Below are 18,984 nucleotides of genomic sequence, written 5' to 3' on the forward strand. Positions count from 1 at the left end.
GCCACGTATGACTACAGAGCATTAAATAGTTATCTGAACTTTGATCTCAAACTAAACAAAAAGGTACAATCGCACTACTGGAAATCTAATAGACTGGTGGAATAAGCATTTGGAGAGGGAGAAAAAAAGTTACAGCTGTCAAAGTCATTAGCAGAATTGATTTCGATTATCATTATCTAATACAGATTGGCTAAATGGGTGGACTACAACAATAAAACAAAACAAAAACCCCTCATCACACTACAGGTAATCGAAATATCACTATGGTAAGAAAAATACATGTGGCACATCATGAATTTAAGAACAATTGTGTCAAAATAATCCCCCTGTGTTCCTAAAAACAATATTGCTGTCACTTGTATTCATGTGTGTGCAGTTGTGATTGACCTTGATGGACAGCTGTGGAGGATGACGAATGTCCCGCCTACAACCCACCTGATTGGATTAGCCCCCGTTCCTGCTAACCAATCCAAAGCGACGCTACAGAGAGTACGCACGCACGTACGCAACGTCAAGTACGCACAACAGCTGCGGTAAATAGCTGGTGAGTGAATATATCTTGATATTAGTTTGAAAAATGTAACGTAGCTATCTAAAACAGATCTGTTTACATAGAAAAATGCATAAACAGCGACTGTATTTATAACTACCACCTAATTACGAAGTGGCTGCTACTTTTAGCCGTTATTGGTGAAGCTAACGTTAGCCTAAAATCGTTAGCTATAAACTAAAATAGCTAAGGCGAGCTAGTTAGCTAGCAAACGTTAGGACCTGCCCCCCTGCTCTGAGCTTTCACAAGTCAGGTATGTAGATGGTGTATACTGCATGCATTTGCACTGTTTGGATTATTTAATTAAAGCACTGAAAAGGCGTGCAACACACTAGAAATATTACATTTTATTTCATATAGCAAAATGAAATCTTTTTGTTGAAATTTAGGTCAGGATAACTTGTTGGTCAAATAAGAACCAATACATATTTACTTATTAAATCCTATCTCTGTGAAACAAAATATCTAACTTTTATGAAGACTGTCGCAAGGGTGTTGATTTAACTTTGTAGTACTTTTGGAGCCCATCTGCTTGCGAAGGTGTATGAATACAGTCACTCATGTCCATGTTACCTGGTCTGTCAGTGCTTTCACTTCGTGAGAAGAAGCAATTTCACACACATGAATATTAACCTGTGTAAACATTATTTATTTATCCACAAAATATAAATGTGTTTGTTGAAGCTGTACATCCACCTAAGAGATGAACCAGACATATAAATGTAGTTTGAAATACTGTAGGTAAGAAGCCAATAGATGTATTGTTTATATGCTTTCTTTATTCCAACGTCTTGATTATATTTAGTCGGAAGGGTTTTACGTGAAACCTTTCACCTCACATGTTATTAATTTTCCATCAGATCTGTAAAGTTTGGATGCATGTGATTAAGAAGTCAGGCAATGTAAATGAAACGTTTCAGTAAGTTTCCATGACAGTGATATATACTACATAGATCATCTTCACTTATTTTGACTTGCTAATTAATCAACATTATTTATTCAGGGGAAAAAAAAGCAAACTTTGTAATTAGCAAATGACTTGATCTGTTGCAGCAGACTCAGCAAGAATTAGGAACTTTGAATTTGATCTGGAAGTCTAAAGAACTCATTAGCATTATGATTTAGTAAATGCTACATGAAGTCAGGCAAAAACAGCGCTGCTAATGCTTGACGTGCGGATGATTATATTAGTCAGTAAATTAACAGACAAATTAATCTCTGGACAAATAATTCAATAATGTGTGTTGTATAAACACAGGGCTTCTCTGTTTTTTCAGGAGACTAATGTTTACATTCAGTAATTACTGATTCAATAGACGCACTGTCTGCCACTAGATAGCTTTATTGTATGTTTTGGTGACATTAGATTTAAAACAACTATGAACTTATACTGACAGTCACTCATTACTTTCTGTTTGACTGGATAAAACAAACAATTAAGGCAGCTTTTCATAAGACACAATAGATGCAGTACTACTTAGGACTCAAGTGAATACATGTTTCCCTTGTGGATGAGGCTCAAAGACAGAAATCTGGTCTCGTTTTCGAGCTGGACCGGAGCTTTGTAGCAGGCAGTGAGTGAGCACATTAATCTAATGCATCAGCAGGTCCACATTTGTTTTAATGCAAACTGAAGAGAAGAAACGCACTGCATCTCAAGGGAGAAGAAGCTTAAAATTTCAGTCTAATGATAATAGATGATAATGTTAATAAGTTGTCCAAACATAACAAATGGAATGAATTACTGCCTTAGAACCAAGTCTGTTTCATTAAAATACAATAAAAAGGAAAGATTAGTTTTATATGGGAAATAACTTTCCTCTTTTGCGTTATTGATGAGACTAAGCAGAACATATCAAGGTTGGCTTGAGCCTCTGGTCAGTATTGATAACATATTGCTACTGTACAGTGTAGCCATTTTTCTCGAATGCTTGTGTGACATTAAGCTAAATCGAATAATATCATGACTGCTGACCCCTCAATAGGCAACATGAGTCAACACCGGTCGAAGTATTAAGCTGAGTTTCAATGACAATCGTCTCTTTTTGGGAGGCAAGATTACCTAAAGTGAGAACCCATGCCCATTTGAACGCAAGAGGTGACCAGAACTACACACTTCCATCTGTCTTGATGATCTTATTCCCCAAGTAATGTTCTTCCACTTTAATCAATTTTGTGGCAGGCCTGTGTTCATAGTAGTCAGGAACACTGGGATTATGTGCTGAGGCTACTCTCTCTCTCTGAGACGACCTTGTCTGTGTAACAGTACTGTTAGCCCTCGGCCTCGAGCAGTCAAACACACACTCAATCACCCCTGTAACCCTTGCAGTCAACAGCAGACTGTCGCAGGCCGTTTGCTACAATCTCAATTTGTATTTCGTCTCAGACTGTGATGACTTGACAGAGAAAAATAAGAGGATTTGTCTTGATCTTCAACTCTCCCTTGAGGAAGTAAGTCCTCACCTTGAAGTTTAGAAACTGCATGACTGCCTGCTTTCGATCAAACGCGTCCATTCATCCATTACAATTTTACAAACAAAGTGCATTTAGACTGTTTGAGAAAAAATATGCACAGTCATTTGAATTATATGGAATCTATTTTGTTTTCTCTAAAGTTGAAACATCAGGAATTCAGTGAGTTAGGATGTATTGTGCACACTTTAAAGTAGACATGTTTTCAGATAATAGATAATAAAGATAATAAAAGTATTTGCTGATAGGGTTGCTTATGTATGTTACTTTGTTTATGTTGACATTTTCTGGAATATAACTTTCATAGTATTTTGCCTGGACTAGTTGGTACTGTACATGTCTTCACCAAGTTCAACTTAAAAGTCATACTGTCTTGCCAGGAGCTTAAAAATGAATGTGTCATAGTCAGAAATTCCTACTTTAATGGAAAAATGCAAATTAAAACTGTGCATAGCAAAATAAATCTCTATGAGTTGGATACAGAGGTGACATCTCCAGATTGCTTGTTTTGTCTGACAAAGAGTCCAAAGCTCAAAGATATTCAGTTTCTCACTTTTTTGAACATTGTGAGATCGGGACATTGTGTGTTTGGGCAGCTGGTATCTACGAGGGAGTACAATTTGATGTGGATCCTGTATCTGGTGAGCCTTAATTATGGTTAAGCATTTATGGGAGGTTTAAAATTTAGAGTGATACAGAGTTATCATGTTTGATATTAGATTAGGCTTGATTGAATTGAAGGGGACTGTTGTGCCTTGGTGGAGCCATTCTAGTTCAAATCAGTGTTGACTTTTTAGTATGACTGCACTTACGTTTAGAGCTGCAACAATGAGTTAATTTATCCATTACTTGATCCAAAGAAAATTAATTGCCAACAATTTTGATAATCCATTAATCATTCCAGTAAGTTCTCAAGCAAAAATGTCAAAGATTTGCTGATTCCAGTTTCTTAAATGCAAGAAGTTTGTCATTTGTGGTAGTAAATGAGGAAATGTTTTTTAAATGTTGGTCGGACAACAAAAGTAATTTGAAGACATCACATTGGGCTCTGGGAAATTGTGATGATTGTGGCATTTTATAGACTTGACGATTAATCGATTACTTTTGAAAATAAAGGCAGATCAATCAATAATGAAAAGATGTTGCTAGTATCAGCCCTATTTAGCTTTAGATTTTACCAAAACCATAGCAGCAGCGTAAATGGTAGAGCAGTCCTCTGCCAAGCCTGCATCAGTAAACACTGCAAACCTCTAACGGTGATGCACTGTAATGGTTCGGTCTTGAGCCTGGCCAGAACATCGCATGAGGTGCTAAACAGCAACTGGCTATAAATATAAGTGGTGAGCACTGCCAGTTGCACTCTTGTGGCTGAAATGAGCCCGATGATGGGAGCTTGAGAAAGAAAGGGGGATATCAGTGGTCACTAAATCATTCTGTAATCAGCTCTCTATGCAGGATCATCCATGCATGTTCAACGCCCCATTCTGGAAGGCTCCAGCAACAGAATGCTCCAGCTGACCCCATCTGTACCCCATCTCGTTTTGCATTATCCCGAACCCATAAAAGTCCCATGCAGCACAAAAGAGTTAATGATTCCCTTTGTTTTGTTGCGGGGAACAGAACCAAAGCAAATGACAACAACAAATCCATCAAACTTAGCAGCAGTGAGCACATCAGCAGTTTTTGCCAGCCCACCAGAGGCCTAAAATGCACATATTGCATGCTGGCCCCCCAAGCAGCAGGCGGCCCTGGGACTCGCCAGCCCCTTGGTGGCCAGAGAGGACTTGATAAATGACTGGAGCAAACTTCTCTGTCACCAGTGAGGGAGGAGTCCCCCACAGTAAGCTACATCATCCTAACAGCATTATTCTTTTCATGCCCGTTGTCGATACAGCGTCCTGTGATTGGCGTCACGCTTTGCACAGGTTAATTGGAATCCTGAACTGGAAAACAGCGGGGGAAAAGTGCAAATATCGTCGCCCAGAGAATCACCATATGAAGACCATGAATAAGTCTGTCGATTCGGATCCATTGCAAAGACATGAAATGTTAACAATGTCGGAGTACAGATTGTACAGATTGTTAACAATGATTCCTGAAAAATATTTAATCAGGAGCAAGTTTCTAAATTTTATATTTGTATTTTCTAAAGAGCTGTTAATTGAAATTACCTTATAACGAAACCAACAATTGCTGAGCTCCAACAGATTTTCCATTCTGAGTTTTGAATTTATTGAGACAAAAGGTCTCATTTAACATGAAAGCAACATTTATCAGAGTACATGGGGATGCTGTTGAGCTTCCTTTACAAGGTGCAGTGTACTATTCAGGTCCATTACTGGATTGGAAAAAGGTAACTCAATCACTGCATGTCTCCGGCTATATAACAAGCATATACTCAGACCAGAGGGCACCCTTATGTTCAGTGACCTATGGCATGAACACGACAAGAGCAACACCTTGATAAAGTAGCTTAACATGATGGAAAACCACGGTGAGATCGACACTTGGCACCTTAAACATAGCTTCTGACTTTCATCAAGTTTAACTCACTCAGTAAATGTAGAAGTAAATGTGAATCAAGGTGTGTTTGACTTGATTCTTTAGCCACTCGTCAAGATGTGGGACAAGTGCAGGGCCATTACACTAGAATGGACAGCTTTCCTCATCAGGGTAAATAGGAGACAATGTCAGATGGCCTTATTGATAAGTTAATGAGGCACAAAACACTTCGTAGAAGACCCATCCACCACCCACCCCACAACCATCTCCTCAAAACATTGATTTACACATTATTCACATTGCAGTGTTTACATTGCAGAAATAGTCTAGGTAATTAAACCTCGTCCACGTGAACAAGTGACTTAACCATTTCCTTTACTCTTGATCCACAATTATCCTACATGGTCTCGCTGACATATGTTTGCTGTATTGTGTCATCAAACGGACGAGCGGCATAGAAATCCCTAATGAGAGCCGAAATACTTGTTTCATGTTTGAGCAGTAATGGAAATTACTTTTCCTTTTGGAACAGGCGCGCAAGAATCGCAAGAATCACCGAGACAGCAGATCAAGAGTAAAATGAAGTATGCAAATGTAATCATATTTATCAGAGAATGCTTATGGCAGAAAGCTATTAATTTCTCCTCTGCTTCTTGACACTTTAACATATGCATCACCTGCTTCTCGCAAATGATTATTTTTGTGTTTTCCATCTCCGTTGACAGAGCATTATTTTCTTTTCCATTGCGTCTTGTTATTTTTCTAAACTTTCTCTGTCTGAAGAGTGTAATGGCCTCTGATTGAAATTTCATTCAGAAAGACTAAGTGAAATACATGTTGTGTATTTAATGGGAAAAATAATTGCACGTCAGATGAAACAAAGCATGACGCATAGTAACCAGGAAGAGTGACTGAAAACACAAGTCAGCAAAGAGGTCAGGCCGTTCACTCTCTCATTTGCTGCAATTACTCGCTACACTCTTTTATTTACTCATTCCATCACTCTCTCACCTGACTCATCTATCGCTTACTCACTCGTTCACTCACTGTTTGAGGCTTTATTTAAGACAATTCAAGATATAATACAGTAAAACAGTGCTTTGTAACTGTTGGAATATGAGTTTTTTTCCAAATGCAGATATTTTAGTTGTGAGGAGGTTCAAGTTTAAACACATCACCTTTTTAAATATATGTATAAATGTCAATGTCTTCTAGACGAATACTAGCAATAGATTACTCTGATCAGATTCAGGCCTGTCCCGATGAATACGTTATCGACTAGGTATAAGTACATGACCTCCATCTTTTTTGCTGATCTCAATACTGCCCGTTGTGTTAGCTTGCAATTTTTGTGAACAGATCCCAAAAATCAATTTTATTTATTGTTCTGGTTGTGTAGTTTATTTTATTTATGAGGAATTTAAAGCTTGTTGCTCTTTGAAAGGGTGTACTTTTGTTATTATGCTATTTTATTATTATATCAGTGGCATAATGACAATTGTATATAAGTATATAATATTGCTATTATTTCTGGTACAATATATCGTCCAATGAACATTTATATTGTGAATATTTCAACAGTATTGTAGGGATGACTATTGGTACTTTTATGAGATTTTTGACGAATAGTCATCAGTCATCAGACAAAGTGGTTAAAGGCAAGTATTAGAACAAGTAGAACAGTCTTGTAAGTTCAGAAAATTACATCATTCACCTGTAATGCAGCCTTTACAAGACGAAATAGTAGTATTGTCTCATATCACGATAATGATATAATATCCTTATATCGCCCAACCCTACTATACTGCATATGTAAACATGGGAGCTTATTCCGTCCTTGACAAAACATTACTACAGTAAAACAATTAAAAGTGACACGATAATTTGGACACTACCATAATGATAAAGTCGCTCCATGGTACAGGATCCTCATAAGAATGAAAATAGTGCCATAAATCCTCATTAGGATTGTTACACTAATAGTAATGTCTAGTTGTTGGCAGATCTTCTATACTACAATAAAAAATGAAAGCTTTTCTTATTGATAAGCAGAGTTCTCCTCCTCAGTCATGAAGGTGACCTCTGCAGAATCGTGAAACCCACTGACAGACAGAGAGCTCCTGTGCTCTCTCTCTCTCTCTCCTTCTCTCTCTCTTGAGATGCACAGTTGCTGCATTTGGATGAATAAAAAGCAACACTTCCTGTAAAGACTGCCTGTGTGACTACTGTACAGGAGTGCTATTTCAATTCATCCCTGGAGCAGCCCACAGGAATTGAGCCCATATTGAGCTCACTCCTGGGCTCCGAGAGTGGTCAGGAAGATTGATTCCAGGGCTAGATCACCGCTCACTGAAGACTGAAGTGCAGTCTGGTTTGCGCTTGTGCATCACATGACCTTGTAGGTTTGATAAGAATAAACAAAATATCATATAAATGTTATATGAAGATGGAATAATGTCAGCTGTCTTCCTCGGGCATTCAAAGTTCTGGTCATTCATAATTATTGCCTATCATCATAGAACAGCAGGCTATCATATCTTCACTATCTATAGCGTAATGACCTGTGGGTTATTGCAGGGACAGTATGGTGGTGATCACTGCATCTGCCAAAGTGCCTCTAACCTTTTGAGTATCACTTATAATTAGCGGGGAGAAGACATGCAAAAAATACCAGATGGTAACATTATTTGATAGTCTCCCAAAATGACGACCACGGTCCTTTAATTCTTGTCTGATAGTTTTAATTAAAACGGCTTGTCAAAACGACAATTTACGCTAAATTGATGCTATGCATGATGCTATTAATACAATGTCACTGACATTCCTATTAATTACCCTGACTAGTTGATATCACACACATCTTCATTATCGACATAAAGATTAAGATTGCCTTAACTGTTAGAGGACTGGAGGAACCAGACGTGATGCATTATTCTAATATCCATTCAATATGAATATTAGCTCATTTTTAGGCCAGCACAAGTCATAAATGATGTGCCCTACCTGCCGAGGCTGTGTTTTCTTGTTCTCTTTTTTTTCTGTTTCTTGCTCTGTGACCTGAGAAATGGCACAAACAATGACAAGCCTGACAGGGAATATTGTGGACAAAACAAGCCTCTGTTTGGCTAACCAACCAGCAAATATGTCAGATGATGCAGTTTGTTCACTTCACACCGCAGCGTGTCGCACAAACGATCAAGCTGAGCAAATTATTTGGATCTACCATTGAAAATCTACACATTTTGTCAGTATTTCAGTAGCGGTGCTTTCACAATACAGTTCACTGTCATGCTAACTGAACTGTAGAGAAAATGCATGCCAAAAAATACCACGCCTTTCTCATTTCATTTTGGCAGTCATATTGGATTTGTAACAAAGAATACAGAGTCAACTGTCCATACACTGAAAAAAAAGCAGTTACCAAAACATAACCAAGGCGCCCACAGGCTACTCTGTTATTAGGATATTAATAGGGATGCACAATATGGATTTTTTTCAGCTGATACATATAACCGATAATTATTTGCTTCGCATGGTGGATACCCATAAGATAACCGATATTATCACATTTTTCATTTTTTTAAAAGTTCCCAATTGAAGCAATATCACAACCCCTGAATTATCATAAAGATTGTATAGAATATATATATTTTAAGGGTCTGTCAAAATAAGTTTTGTACAACACAACATCAAGAATCCATAAAATCAAAAAGAAAATGCTCAATATATTTTTTGACATACTTTGTAAGCAGAGCTAAAGCATGGCTGAACATACTTCACCACTATTGATCAAATATATCAAAAAATTGTTTGTTAGCTTGCAGTGTGTTGTATGAGGCCCAGGTTGCGGTAAGTGAACAGTTCAGTCAGGTCTGTCTGGTTCATCTGTTTTTTCCTGTGACAGGGTAGTCATCTTCATTCCCTTTGTCCTTACTTTGGAGCAGGAGGTAATATATAAAGGTCTGCGCTCACATGAGGTGTCTCCCTCACCTCTCCACTTGTCCTCCTGGACTGAGTAATGTCTGAAGCCTCAGTCTTGGCTTGATATGATGAGTTATATCCTGAATTCAGAGAAGTGGACATTTCATTTTTTTTGTAATGTAGACATTTTATGATGCGGTCATGTATGATTCCATCCCATTGGCTTTCGAGGTTTTATTGTCAGATAGGAACTGTGGCACATTATGAGCTTAGGCATCAGTTTTTTATATTCTGTCTATGTTTCTTTATGTTTAAATATCAATTGGTGAGTGAAAACCAGTTCTTATATTTCCTCAAAACAATTAGGCCAACCGCATGCTTAACACGACCGTAGTGTATTTTAATTGTCCATAGTTTACGACTGTTTGTCCACACTGTTATCCTTTGTTTTATGGTACCAACCAGCTCAAAGTCAAACTCAATATGATGAGGTATTAGCCTCCGCCACCATTTCACTCAGACATGTCAAGGTCAGGTCACTGTGGGATTGTCTCCAACCCCCAGCGGCCGCAGCCACACATCTTCCCTCTGTAGGGGACGCACATTATTTGTGTTCACCTCATCACTGCTCAGATGGGCTGTGCAGAGATAATAATACCCCCTTTAACCTTCTAAATGATTACAATTGTAAGAAAACAACTGCTTTTGCTGCCACTGTCACTGCTTCGATTTCGTTTTCAGGCTACATATTCATTTTATTCTCTCACAAGTGATAGCAGTTTGTTGCACTGTTTACATTGCATAAATATAAGTAATATGACTATTTATATGCACACATTCTATGTTTTATAGGAGCTCTGTCCTGCAGTAAGACTCCAATGATGAACCTACCCACCTGCCTGATGAACTTGTACTTCAGAGCAATGAGACCTCCAGTTTTCTGCCATGGTGTTTACTCTGAGGCTGCCAAAGGAGGAAGGAGAGGGGATCCATTTGTCCCAAGGTGAGACACACTCTCCAACACCCCGATGTTAAATAAACACTCCCAGACCTCTGGCCAGCTCACTCCAGCCACTGGAATACCATTGGCGTGTCTAGATGATGGAGGGCTATTGTTATCTATCGCCTCTGCACTCTACTGAGAGGCCAATGAGAAGGCAGGCCACAGCGGCGCGTTACATATAGACTCGCCCACTCGCATTAAGTTATATTTGTTGGTCCTAAATAAAAATAGAAAAGCAGATTTACAGACACTTTCTTAGAATAACATCTGATTGAAGAGGGAAAGAGGGAGAGAGGGTGGAAAAAAAAAATTAGAGCGCAGCTCAGCGTGTGTTTCATCACCTGCAAAGCCAATGAGGGAGAGCGTCTCCGCGTCAACAACTGTAAAGCGTATCCCAGCTTCTGCTGCTGCTGCCATCTCCGCTGCACGCTACACTAACCAAGAATGTGTATTTCTGCAGATGATTAAATCAATACCATTTTGACAAGACTTGTTGGAACATGCCTCTTTATTTTACGCAATTCCTTCCCTTTCGTCAGGGAGCATTTATCAACCTGCCGGGGTGCTGTCACCTAATGGAGATTGTTCTTTAGTCTGCTCTTGATAGAAGGGAACGATTATGATGCATGTCGATAGTTTACAGAGATATTGACACAGGAACAAAGAGCAGACCCTTGCGGCTGATAGCCTTTTCCCTCACACTCCCTCAAAGCGCCTTGGTCATGTTTCAAATGTGTCTTTCTCCCTCACCTTACCTCTCCCATGATGATTTCCTTTGTTTTAGAGGTCAATTAAGGTCTGAAGGCCCCACAAAGGGAACGTCAGTGTTCCCTTGTATTTACTTTTCAACACAAGCCAGGCACTCCTTCCTCTGTCATCTTTTGGCTTAAGCCCTTCCCCCAAACAACAAAAAACAATCTGCCACCTTATAAAGGCCTTTACATGGTGCCTTTGGTTTGGCACGCAAGGAGTTAATGATAAAACCAGCCCAGGGTGTGACAACAGGCCGTGAATATAATAAGCTTGAAGGAGACAGGAATGAGAAAAGGTGGGATGCATATAAAAAGAGGGAGGAGAGTGGGAAAACAAATGATGAGCTCTACCTATAAATTCTTCATCTGCATTGGCTGATTGGAACGGCTTGACTGTGCGCTCAGCTGTGACTTAACAACTAATCCAGTTTGTAAGTTATTATTTATCTCCAGGAAAGTTTGTCAAACTTGGGCTTTGATTTTCTACCCTGATTTCCCTCTTGTGGCTCGCTCTCGCACATGCTCCCCACATAATTTATGACTGCCTCTGGTCTTGATGACAGATTATTAAAAGTAGAATTAGTTTTTTGCGCGGGATTTCTCCACTGGGAATTGGGAAGGCAGTGCTCTCCGCGGAAGGTCTCTTACGAGGTCTCCATTACTAATAGAAGTTTTTTTCTCTGATGGGGGGCAAGGAGACTAATGATTTGAATTTACTGTGGCAGCCGTCACGTGGTCTGGAAGGCATCAGTCGAACAGACAAGAGGTTAACTTCCTCCCTGTGGAGAGGTTTATTGGATTGTTTAGCAGCAGAAGGATAATGTTTTTGTCATAGACTGCTGCGGCAAAACAGCGGTGTGGCAGAGAGAAGGGGAGAAGAGAAATGAAGGGAGGAAGGACACAGAGAGAAGGGGGTCCAGGGATGGATAGAGGAGCAGAGAGGAGAAAACAGCATGATCGGAGCACAGTGAGCAAGGCGAAAGCAAGTTATTTCTAATATAGGTGGACAGATACGATAAAGCTCGGTGATAGTGCGCCATTCCTCTACAGCTCTTACATGTGCGCAGGAAAGAAACACACTCCCATTCAGCGGTGTGCACAAAAGTACACACACACACATTCAGTCTCACTCACACACAGACAAAAAGAGAGATGTTAGTTCCTTTCACCTGATGGCCGTTTGGAGCTTGTACTCCCAGCATGCCTCGGCAGTATGGGTACCAGAGGGGAGTCACAGCGCAGCTGAGAGCCTCGGCTTAATCTTATGCATCATTAAGCACTCAGCGGCAAGCCAGCGCTGTTCATATACATCATCCACGCTTAATAAACATAATGATGACATAAGATGTAATTCTAGATGAATTTTCATTTTATAGGGAAATGGAGAATTCCTGTAGAAAGGAAAGAAAAAAAGTAAATTATCTGGGAAGTACAAAATAAATTATGTTTTTTTTCCCACTTAGATGAATGTAGGTGTTTGGTGCATCTGAGTTGGGGATAGTGTGTTAGGCTGCTGCATGGGGATGTGGTGTCGATGGTGGCGATGAGGCTTTTGTTATGGCGGTGGCGGTGATGGTGTGGCAGGTGTGGTTGGGTTAGAGGCGGGGTCGTGGCAGAGCGTGGGGAGGGGTGAGTCTGAGAAAAATGGGGGTGGCTATTGTGAAACGTTTGCAATTTTTAATTCCTAATCGCGGGGCATGATGGACAGGCTGAGACACCCCAGAGTGTGCAGCTCATCCATCATGGGAAGAGGAAACCGGAGAGAGAGAGAGAGAGAGGGAGAGAGGGGAGATGTAAAATTTCAGATGGAGTTACCTTACAGGGGGGAGAGGGAAAATAGATTCCCGATAAAAGCGAAGGATGTGGGAGTGAAAGGGCAGCAGGTACTGTGGGAGGGCATCACGGGCCCGAGATTGCTTCATGTCTCCCTGCTGGGACTCCGGGGTAGCTCGGCCTGGAAATGAGTTCCGCTTTCAGGGACTGTACCAGACATTGAATCATCCTGAGAATCATCCTCGCTGCACTTGTCTTCAACAGATAGTAGATGTAAAGTGATGGTGACCTGGCGATGGGAAAGTGAATACTCAATGGGATATAATCAACCAAGGAAACAGCAGAACGACTCAAACACAAGGGATGTAAATGCAAAAGTCTCCAGGATTCTGTGTTTTTACACTAAAGGGACAGTTCGTTGCAAAAGCACATATTATACCTTTTACCTTTAATGCTCTTAATCCATCTAGATTTGTGTGAGTGCTGAGTTTTGGAGATTTGGAGATGCCTTCTCTCAAATATGATGGAAACAAAAAAAGGATTCGGTTTGTGGTATTAAAAGCTATAAAAAAAAAAAAAAAACGTCTGAAAACCTTAACAATTAACAGCAATGTCTCCTTCCAAAAACCTTGACATAGTTACTCAAGATAATCCACAGACCTTGTTGTGGGCAGTTTCATGTAGGAACTATTTTCTTTCTGTATCACAGCGCAGAAGGAAGCGTGCATCTAACCATGGATGAGAGGCTAGCTATTTTAGCTAGCTAACGCAGCGCAACAACATAATTTAGATGGATAAATAGCACTACACTTAAGAGAAAAAATATGTTTTTTATTTTATTTTTAAATTGTCTGTAGCATTTTGCATTTGGACCTGGATGCCTCCAGTTTCAGAAGTATGAATTCACAAAAAAATAAATCCTCAGGCATAAACTATGGTCACTTTCACATTGTTTGACACGACAACTTCATCTACTAAATGAGTCTTGTCGTCTCTGCCTGATTGTTTCCTCTTTGTCGGAGCAAGTTTTCGCAAACTGTTTGTGTCCTGATAGCAGAGAGCACCCTGAGAGAGTGTGAACTGTACATCAAACATGATAATGTCTCATTATGTCTGAGAATTAATTAGCTTCAGTGTGTTGAGGTCCTGGTTGCCTGCCTTTTTTTTTGGAGGCGTAATGCGAGTTTTAGACCTCAGCAAGTTTGGAGCCAGTGGACCATACAAGCCAGTATGCCAGTGGGTGAGCCAAGTCTCTCAATGCAGGGATCATTACCGCCTCTCTTTCTCTCTGTCGTTCTTATTCTCTCTCCTTCGCGCTCTGTTCTGCTCTTTATTTTATTTTTGTCCCCTGTTAAATATACATGAAGCCTCCTTTTTTACATGTATTATCTAAACACTTCAGTTTCTTTTCGGTCAAAATTCATACCGTTTTTAGTCCAGTCATAAGGGAATTTACTAAAATATAGTGTTTATCAGACTTTAATTTTAGCTTCTACAAGTTGCTAATAAGGTTAGGCCTATGTGATGTCATCTTCGTGGTAATTAGTTACCCACAATCCCCCCCACTCTCATTTCTAGAAAAAAAAAGAACAGTAATAGGCAGAGAACAGTGACAGGATCAGAGAAATGGGCTTTTAACTAACATGCAAAGTGATGAATGGATTGACCACAATGTAGACTAATGGAGCCATGGAACTAATTAGGCCGAGCAGAGCTGTGCTTAAATGTAAATGGATTGAGCTGGATGAAACGTAGGAACAGCTGAGAGAATGATGAGGTCCTTCACTCGGGGGTCAATCAATGGCCAAGCAAACACAATCTATGGGCCTCCGTGAGGTCGTAGCCAAGGAGCATTTCATCTGTTATAATTCAGGGATTGTTGCATGTGTACAGTACGGGCATGTCTGTATTTATGCTTCAGTGTCTTATACATACAATACGATTAAAAAGTTTGAAATCACCTGTCATATTGATTTTTGTATTCTCATCTTCAGTAGTTTTTAAAAAATGTTTTTTAAGAAAAATGTCGCAGATCAAATTTAAATACTTAATAAGTGAATAAGTGATCAACATTTTCTGCCATTTTCTGGACCAAAGAACTAATCAATTGGTAAATGTTTGACATATTAATCAATGATGAATGTAATTGTTAAAAGTTAGTTAGCAGTAGTCCCCACAGTGTTGCATGTTGGGAGTATATTGTTGCAGTCATTTTTTTTTCTGATTATTCATTTGTTTTCCAATCTGGAAAAGTGTGAATGACCCAAGATCATTATTGAGTCACAACAGTGGAATTGGCCTCTAAATATTTGGGAAATTCTGTTTTCTGCGCCTTGTGCAGTTCACTCAGATTATTAGATAGCAATAGTGCTAACCCAACACTAACCCTCTGTTTCTATTTTGAAGTTTTCACAGAATAGCTTTGCTACAGCAACATGTTATCGACATTATCGTGCACAGCATTTTGTTCTCTATGTACAAACCTTATTTTCCATTTTCCATGCCTCATACAAAATCTGTTTGTAAAGCGGCCTTTCTCCAACCTAAAAGCATGAAAGACTATTCAAAAATATAAAATAGCCCTCCCAGCAATCCGACTCCAATAAATTAAGCTTTTCTAGCTTATGAACAGTAGTGAAGACACTCTGTGTCATTGATACATATGGCCGACTGCATGACTTTGCAGAAAAGCTATAATAAATCTCTAATCATTCTCGTCCCTGGTGCCCAGCTCTCAGACCCTGCAGCTTGGCACCTACCACATGTTTGCTGGCGTGCCCTCTGACTTTGCGGTCCTTGTAGACCACTTCTGTTGGCTGCACCTCAAATCTGCTGCTTTCACCTCAAGAATGGCCGCAAAGATAATTAATGCGCTGAGCTACAGCACCTAACCTGCGGTTCTGCTCCTCACATAGAGCTGTGTTTCCTGCATATATTCAGCCTTTATGGCCATGCTTTGACCTTGTAAACATCTGTGGAGTGAAGTAAGTGACAGCAGTTTACACACTCGGCACATGCATGTGTCTGTGTGTGTTTGTCTTTGCCTGCTATGCTTCCAATATTAAGTATTTAGTAAAAATAGCTTCCCTAGCTTGGAGAGAAGAGCAGTAACATCCACTGAGAAGCCTACTGGTTGCTGGGATGCAGTTCATGCCCTCTGTTTGGCTCTGTAGGCGCTGCACATCCCAGAATTAATGCGTGCAGAAATGCAAATAACCCACCCCAGTAAAAGTTGACATTGCCTCCTCTGATAAATTTTTCTGCTGAGGTAAGAGACAATTTAATGCAGAATTAGAAGTCACTCTCCACCACCATTTACATCCTTAATTAGCTGTAATTTCTCTGCACCCATTAGAGAGAGAGAGAGAGAGAGAGAGAGAGAGAGAGAGAGAGAGAGAGAGAGAGAGAGAGAGAGAGAGAGAGAGAGAGAGAGAGAGAGAGAGAGAGGACACAATAGAAGAAGAAGAGGTTAAGATGAGAGCGTGTTGCTCTCCCCCGGTGCCAGGCTGGCGTGTGTCTGTTTGTGTGTGTTGTGTATCAGTACGTCCTCCCCAGCCAGGTTGCCTTTGGTGATTGATCCACGTCTTGCTCAGTCACCAGCCATTGGCACTGGGGTGGATGTAAACACTGATTAGAGGGAGGAAATGAGGCCCTCACTTTGTCCTCTGTGTCAGGGAGCACTGCGGTGGCTGTCTCTGTTTGTCTAGTTCTTTCCACCTGAGCACGTTTCAGAGGACACCGTTAGCTACGCTTTATAGCCGTTATTTAGATAGCGACACAACGGGATGCTCCTTTTGCTCTTTGACTGACATGCCCAGCCATGTGCTCAGCAATTCAACTCCCCGCATCGGACAAAGTGCCTACAAGTTTGCGAGCGCGCAAAAATGATGATGTGTCAGTTTGTATGAAGGAGAGGTTGGACAGGGTTACTGTTGATTTGATTGGAATATACAAGTAACCAGCAGTAATTTAACTTTCTGTCAGTTTAGTGTAGAAGGTTAGTTTTGCTGCTCTTCCACCACTCTGTCTTTGTTTTGCGTTGGAATTTGCAATTTATTAATTTCACGACTGTTGATATCTGAGTATAAAATAGACAGATTCTTGATATTGTTTTGCCAATATTATAAAATGCATACAGACCGTATGGTAAACTATATGTTCAAGTTACTGGTTATATTTTGGGGATATTTATCATACTATTTACCTGTAATGTTACAATACATGCAAATCATGAAACCGGATACTTTCCCCTCATGAAATTATGACAAACCGTTCAATTTGGACAACAAATCGGCTCCAACTACTTTGGTGGCGCCTTATCAGGAAAAGAACAGCACAGAAAGAGTGCTGCACAGAAAACATTTTTCTTTCTTTGCCAGGAAAAATGAACTGTCAACATTTAATGATAGATATTTGCATTGTGATACAAATCGTGTCCTTGGCCCTAAACATAAGATATAGATCCATTTATAATGAATTCAGATAAAGTGTCCTTTTTGCATTCTCGCTCTAATGGATCTGTGGAGCCAGCCAGTCAGTGACCCTGGTGCAATCAACAAAAACCTGTGCCAGTGGATGATCAGACAGACATCTATCATTTCCTCTCACACCTTCTAAGACGTGGCTGATACTTAGGTGCAAATGTATTTTTTCCTGCTAAATGTATGTGTAACTTCTGCAAGCTGGCTGACTTTTTTTCATGGTTTTGTGAGAATGTGTGGAAGAAAGGGGGCAAAAAGACATTAGATTTTTTTTTCCATCATTAAGCTGTGTCTGGGAGATGATGTGCTAGCCGTATGTGGTCCAGGGGAAGTATTTATAGCCCTGCTGGAATCTTGCTGTGCCGCGTTGATAGCAGAGATAATGGGAGAGAATGGGACGCAGCGAACTGTTCTAATGACACCAACAAGACAAGAGAACAGCGAGGATAAATAAATGTTAGCCATTTTCTCTCGCACATCATTTGCATTTTTTCTTGTTAAGGTCACTTATAGACTCAGACAATAACAACGAGGGGGAAAAAAAGCTCTTGCCGAATATAAAATCAGAAAAATAACAAAAACAGAACTACTTAGTATGCAAGCCAATGATTTTATTTCCTAATAATGTGACATTCAGTTAAAGATAGTGCCGGTTTTTAATTTTTAGCCCCTTTAATTCCCGTGTAGCTGCTTGAGTGGGTTTCCTTGTGAAATAGGGGGAATACAAACAAGATTTCACTTCATTACACAGGAACAAACTGTACAGAAATTGCACTTACTTATGGAAATGACTGTTAAACATGCACAGCATTATGTGCTCTGCCTGTGCCGAAAACGTTGGAAACATTAAACCATGAGCACATGAGTACAGACAGTGAGCCAATAAGGAGGACCAATTACCAAGGACTGAGTTTGAGGAGCACTGGTCCTGGGGATGATCAAAAGGGACAACTGATTAAAGAAATACATTGACCTTAAAATGGGCCTAATTTAATCAGCCACTGTTTCTGACGGCGGAAACACACTCTTAATGATAAACTGACTTTCCTTCTTTTCAGAGGCTCACTGTACCACCTAGCTGCTGACAGATCTAACTTATTTGTTTCATTTCATACTTCCATCCAACGGCAACAGTAGTTGCAGTAACTTTGTGAAAGAGAGGGTCATTAGTGTAACCTCTGGGCCCCGTTTTGCTGCCGGAAGGTAATGAGAGACAAACAGCATGGTCAGCAGTAGGCATAAGTGCTGGGGGTTTATGGGCAGTGTGTTGTGTCCCAGGTTAACACTGATGCCACCATTTAGAGCTCTGTGTTTTAGCACCCGCCTGCTAATTGAGATGACAAAGGCCATAACAATGACATTGTTGGCCAAACGGCCCTCTCTAGGCCCGCGTCTGGCTCCAGTCAAGGACGTCTAGCAGGCTGTAAGTGCAACCTTGGAATTTAAGATGGTGCCTGAGACCTTATGTGTATCTCAAAAACAATTAGCGCAGCTCAGGTGGGCCAACACACATTCTCAGACTCTTTTTAA

General features: G+C 40.2%; 1 long non-coding RNA gene across 3 annotated transcripts in view; it reads left to right on the forward strand.

The window, feature by feature from the left end:
* Positions 1-494: 494 nt before the first annotated feature.
* Positions 495-18,984, forward strand: part of LOC141016113 (uncharacterized) — a 68,434-nt gene continuing 49,944 nt past the window's right edge. For 2 of the 3 annotated variants that reach the window (XR_012180576.1, XR_012180575.1), the window contains exons 1-2: positions 575-803; positions 10,298-10,448. This is a non-coding gene — a long non-coding RNA (uncharacterized lncRNA). Of the gene's footprint in view, positions 545-574; positions 804-10,297; positions 10,449-18,984 lie in introns of those variants that run through there. The other variant, XR_012180577.1, reaches the window with a different exon arrangement.

This window comes from Pagrus major, chromosome 20 (assembly GCF_040436345.1).
Source record: "Pagrus major chromosome 20, Pma_NU_1.0".
NCBI classification, from domain to species: Eukaryota; Metazoa; Chordata; class Actinopteri; order Spariformes; family Sparidae; genus Pagrus; species Pagrus major.